Source organism: Crocodylus porosus, unplaced genomic scaffold (genome assembly GCF_001723895.1).
Source record: "Crocodylus porosus isolate Cpor-Errol unplaced genomic scaffold, CroPor_comp1, whole genome shotgun sequence".
NCBI lineage: Eukaryota > Metazoa > Chordata > Crocodylia > Crocodylidae > Crocodylus > Crocodylus porosus.
The window spans coordinates 194,623,824-194,629,990 of NW_017728886.1; the positions used below are offsets into that span (position 1 = coordinate 194,623,824).

At 38.3% G+C, this 6,167-nt stretch overlaps 1 long non-coding RNA gene across 1 annotated transcript in view; it reads right to left on the reverse strand.

Moving 5' to 3' along the window:
* Nucleotides 1-4,187: 4,187 nt before the first annotated feature.
* Nucleotides 4,188-6,167, reverse strand: part of LOC109318381 — a 6,055-nt gene continuing 4,075 nt past the window's right edge. Inside the window, exons 3-5 of the long non-coding RNA XR_002103238.1 lie at nucleotides 5,711-5,777; nucleotides 5,064-5,165; nucleotides 4,188-4,352 (exon numbers count right to left, since the gene is read on the reverse strand). This is a non-coding gene — a long non-coding RNA (uncharacterized LOC109318381). The remainder of the gene's footprint in view (nucleotides 4,353-5,063; nucleotides 5,166-5,710; nucleotides 5,778-6,167) is intronic.

The following is a 6,167-nucleotide window of genomic DNA, read 5'->3' on the forward strand; positions in this document are numbered from 1 at the left end:
CCTGGGTACTGACCACTGATGTAATGTCCCACAGAACATAAACCAGACTAGTCAAAATAGTCCTCACTCATGTGACCAGCCCCATTGAGACCAGTGGGACCTCAAGGCTGGATGAACATTTGAACACTGGTTTCTTAATCTGTGAAGGCAGAAAGGAAAGGGTGTTCTTTGTTTCATTACCATCTTCCTTTTCTTCCTTTGCTATTTACATTGCATGCATACACTTGAGCAACTTGGCTTCAATCTTGATTGAAATATTTAATGGATATTATTCATTGTTGGTATTCTCATGATGCTGTTCTCATTCATTTTAAATCTGTCAAACCTCCCCATTTTTCGAGGCTGCCTGGCCTTTTAAATAAGGAGAGCATTTTGATACCTTTATTATATCTTTTTGAGCGCTTCATCTTTCTTCTGTTATCATTTTGCCTGTGATTATAGAAAAATTAATAAAAATCAATCTTGCCATTTCTTAAATACTATACACTTTTCTACTATTGCCCACAAATAGTTGATTACAATCCACTTTCTTCAACTCTTTCTTGGGACTGATGTACTTCTAAAACCATTCACAAATATTCTCAGAAGTATTTTCAATTTGGTGATATTATAACTTTGCCCTAAGGGTTTATCATCTTCCATATTACTCATTTCACCTAGTTTCATTTCCTTGGATTAAGTCCAGAATAGCTCCTGGTCTTGTTGATTGCTCCTCAAGCTGAAGAAACAGTTTGGTACCATACTTGAAAACATGCATCCAGTCTTAATGACTCCACTATTGCTATCCCCATCAATGTCAAAATAATAGAAATTCCATTATAGTCAATTTCCTGAGCATTACTATTTTGTTTTAACTACTTTTTCCAGGTCCATGTCAGTTTCTCTCTGACTGTTTTATACCAATATCATTAGTGCTCTGCATCTGTCAGGTTTTTGATAAATTAAATGCAAAATAGCTTTGTAAGACTCATATTATCTGATGTTTGTTTTCCCCAGTTCGCATTAGAATAAGCACACATCTTAAGCCACTTGCCAAGTATGCAAAGAATGGTCATGCCAAAAGAAAGTGGAGAAAATAGACAAAGGGAGGAGCTGCCTCAAATATGTAAATCTTGTATATTCTTTTATCCAAATATTTTCCTAGAAAATTAGCTGAGTGAACTAGCTGCACTTGTCAAGCAAACCGTGAGGGGTCTTACTGACCCTGACAGCCTTATGGGACCATATTTTCATACAGAGAAATTGTTCTTGAACAATTTGTCCAATCTATTAGGCATAAACAGCTTTAAGCAGCTTTAAGAAACTACTGTGTCTTTTTTACTTAAAAAGTTCTTCCTTAAACAAAATGTTCAGTTAAAATATAACCCCTTAGCTCTCATCCTTTTCCAAAGTGAGTCTCATCTGGGATTCCACTTCCACTTAATAAGATGGAGAAGACGATATGGTCACAAAGTGCTGAGGGAAGCTAAGTACTGCTTCTCCAAAAGTGCTTTATTCCTAGGTGGGCTGTCCCTGTCTAAGAGCAGTTGATAGTATTTCTTGCTTTTTTTAAACAATAATTCTGTTTTTCAGGGATTTAGAATTTTTGACAGATTATCTAATTTTGGGTGGGGGTTAGAGATTCACAATATACCTTTATACTCTTAAAATGTGCAACATCATCAGTGATTATAGAGATGATATACTTTTGGGAACCAGCAGTTGCAAAATAGGGGCCCATTTTATCCATTTCCAACTGGAAAAATCCAAGACACTCTTGTAGGTTCCACATGTGTAGAAGGTACAGAACTCTGCCTTAGTGCTTGCAAAAGCATCAGTTATCACTGTCTAGGAGATTCAGACATGTATGGCTTTCAACTTAAGTATTTACACTTATAAGAAGATTAGATGTTCAATTTCCAAATACAGACAAACAGGGACAACTCTCATTAATTTTCTAGATAGTTTAACCCTTGTGTTTTAAGGCAAGCTTGGGCTCTTAATTGTAGTGAATTATCATCGCATTCCCTTTTGTTGACATTGAGAGCACTTGTCTATAAAACATTGAGCAAATTGGTTATGAACATAAGAAGTGCCATACTAGGTCAGACCAATGGTCCACCTAGCCCAACATCCTGTCTCTGGCATATGTTAGGGAGAGGATATGAACAGGGTTTATCCAGAATGATCTATCCTTGTCATACCCTCCCTGACATCCACCATCATTGGTTTAGAAGTGCCAGGGGATACACTACTGATTGTTCCAGTTGACGGGAGAGGAAGTGGTAAGGATGTCACAGTAAGCTTGTGTTGTTGCATGGAATTTGCAAAGAAAGCTCATCACCAGCCCCTCTTGTGGTGACTCTACTGTTCATTCATGATAGATTTTACGAGGCAGCACTGGGCCTGTAAGACTGATACCTCATATGCTCATTCTGAAACTTGCACAATCACTGTTCTTGAGATCCCCGAAGCACATATTGCTTCAATAGATAGTCTCAGGCAGCGTATACACAGATTGTTTGAAAAAAAATGAACCTTATATGTTTATTGTTAGGTCTGATATACGTTGAGTCCAAAAACAGTGTATAGAAAGGCCTATAGAAATGCTAGTCTGCATTGTACTATTGAGCAGTAATGACCTGTTGTTTAGCCAAGGTAAGAGGCTAATTTGCCATACTGATGGCCGTTAAAAAGTTTGCCGTAGGAAGAACCTAACCAGGCTTCCAAATGGAATATCCCCTTAGGGTCCTAATTCTGGGAAGTGCGGAGCACACCTTCCCTTCCATTCTGTTAAAGGGAAATGAGAGCCCCTTGCAGGACTGTGCCTTTACAGCTGGTGAAATTTCTCTTTTGTTTCAGAGTGTTATAGCACTTCTCAGTGCAAGTTATATCTGGCAGTGACAGCCGCTGTGGTTTCTCACATCTCAGCATCACTTAAAGTTATTTGTGAAAGAATTATAACACCCATTCATTTTTCATATGTTTTCAAGTAAAATATAGTATAATATTGCACATAACCTTGCATTTAGGAATTGCCCATTCTGCAGTGCATGTCTGGTGTTTATTTCAGTGACTGTCAAAGACCCAGGGTTAAAACTATTGGAGGTCCAGATGACATCTGGCTTCTCAGCTCCTCCAGAATATTGGCTGCAGTGTTTATCAGTGCATTATTCATCAAAACTGATGATGCAAAGTACAACATGCTGTCTGCAGCTCAGCGTATGAGTGGAAAGAAGTTGGCAGAAATGCCTAGTGTTCTGTGAGCAGCATGTAATCAATAGTCTGGGTGCTTGTTCACTTTATGTTGATGACTATTCCCTCTGGTACATTTTTGTATATTTTTGGGTTTACTGTATTGCCAGCTGTGCAATTTTTCTTTCTCTTTTCTTGACACCAACCGTGATAGACAGAGCAGAAGGGACAACCTTTGGTGAAGTGGGTGTCAAATCAAATAAACTATTTACACAAAACATGGCACTGAGGACTGAAGAGAAAGATTTAGTCAAGAATTTCTATAAGTGTATAATATTTAGAAAGAAAGGAAGAATAAAGAAGTTAAATGCAGTAGTTATTATATCTCATTAAGAGTTTGGACTAAATTCTGCTCTCAGAATAGCATACATCCAGCATGACTTCATGGATTTTGTAAAGTTATTCCCACTTACACTAGTGACACACAAACAGAATTTGGTCATTTATTTTAACACAAAAACTTGAAAAAGAATAAGGAGATTCTCAGCTGCAGTAAGTAAGTCGGCATGGTTCCATTACAGTCGATGAATCCAGGATGCTTTACTTCAGTTGACAATATAGCCCAGGACCTGCCACATCACGTATACATATGTATCTACACACAAAGACATATACACCCATGCTGCAATTCATAGTTTACTTTTTCATCTTTAAATCTATGAATTTGGTACTCATGAAACTGGGGAACAATGCTAGGAGAGACTCACTGGCACGCCATATCGCAGACAAGAACTCCATACCCATTTTTCTGCTTAGATCAGTCCTAGCACTTCTGTATTCATCCACAAATATGTCCTATCTATTCCTATGCAAACATTACAGGGACAAACATCAGAGAAGAATGGAACCAAAAGCCTCATTTGATGGCTAAAACAAAAATTTCAACCTTCAAAATCCTTAAGATGAAACGTAGAACTAAGTTTTGTATTCAAGATAGAAGGAAGAAGAATAATCTTCCCTTCCAGTTGTTCTTCTTAGAGAAGGGACAGAACTGCTGATTCCTTAGAAATGGGTCAGATCCTCACTACTGCTTGGATCAAAGCTGCCTGAATGGTGGATCTGCATGAGCCATGGAAGAGGAGATCCTAATCCATTAATAATTTGCCCTTCCCAAATTACTGAAATTGCACAAAAAGACAAACTTTATCAGAATTAGTCATGTGGGCTGGCATTCAGCTCAGCTGATCTATTTCTGATACTTACAAGACAGCTTTGGATAATTATTTTTTGTAATTTAAAAGATATCTTGGCTATTTATGCTATGCTCCTATCCAAGCCTGTTCAGGAGAATTGGATACTCTTACTCTAAGAAAAGAATAAATATCTTGTAAGTCCACAATTTACTTTCTTTTTCTACTGGAACACTCAGCTCCCAACTCCAAAGCTCTCTGAGCTGATGTGACAGTTCATATAAGGGTTAATGCAGAGACCAAGAAATACACTAATCTAGTTATTAAGGGTCCAAACGAGAAAGATGTGAGGACCTAAAGGACCACGCAGAAAGATTAGGTTGGGCATTTGAAGATTTTTCAGTAGCTGCGGTTTTGCAGTGATTGGAGGAAATGCATGGCACCGGGTGACTGGATAAGAAATCCTCCCATAAAAACGGTACAGTAGGTAGGGTGGAGAATTGTACTTTCAAAGGTTCTTTACAACAGGTCAAAGGACAGGCTATGTCTGAGGACCTGTATGACTGAAGGAATGTGGATTGTGTTTGGGTTTATATCTCAGTCTTGGCTCTATTCCATGAACTTTCTGCGGTTTGTGGAGTATGTCCTGTAAGTGTAATCTTTCCTAGAGGAGAGTACTGATTAGCTCGTCAGACTGACCTGCTCTTCTCATTTGTCTCAGTTCAGTAGGCATGCTGCTAAGCTCAGGCATTTTGGAGCCCTGCGAGTCATGAGGTCTCTGGCACAGCAGATCTTCTAGGCCTGGGAGGTAAACAAATGACAGTGTTATAAGTTGGTGAGTTTTGAGAACCACAAAAGGCAGAGGAAAGAAGGAACAAAAATAGGTTCAACTACAGAGGTTTGAGGATGAGGTGTTCAGAGTATTCAGATCTGCAGTTCTGATCTATCAAAACTCACCTCCAGAATTAACCATGTTCAGCCTCATTCCTCAGAGAAAAGACTACCATGATGTGAAGGGGAAAAAAGGAAAGGAAATGGCATTATTTTATTATTATGTATAATATATTTGAAACTGAAGTCCATGCAGACCTTGATTTTAGTTCTATTTTGCCTAAAGATTGTATGATTTTTTCCTGAGCAATAAAATTGTTTGCTTGTGGTCACATAGCAGATCAGTCGTTAAGTCAGAAACAGAACCAAGAACATGACTTAATACTACAATATGAAAACTACAGTTCTTTTCTCCTTAACTATTGAGGTGTCCTCCCAAAAGAAGAGTTTCTCAAACTTTTGAAAGCAAACAAATAAAATCTGCTGATCCCTATGTGTTGTTAAAAGTTACATACCTTAATTTGAACATCTTCCAACTTCTACTGATATTTCGCGGCATTCCTTGAAGGTCTTTGGAAACTTCTGGGTAGAGAAGCACAATACAATTCTTTCTTTCATTTCTAATGTGCCTCGATGAGCAGTGATATAGTTAAGGTACCATTTAAATTGTTCATAGAGAATTTGATGGGAGTTTGAATTGCTACCCCACAGAATATTTGTTTCACATTTGCAAATTCCAAATAGAAATGCAAAGTCATAGCTATGAAATGACGTAGAATGGAAATCTTTGGAAAAGACCATTCTGGTTAAATACAGACAGAATATTTTGAAAATTTCCAGAGTGGCAGCTGGCTGCCAGGTCAGCTGTCTTGATGGGGTGCTAGGGAGTTTCATAGTTTCATAGTAGCTAGAGTCGGAAGGGACCTACGTAGATCATCTAGTCCGACCCCCTGCCTTGGCAGGAAAGAGCAC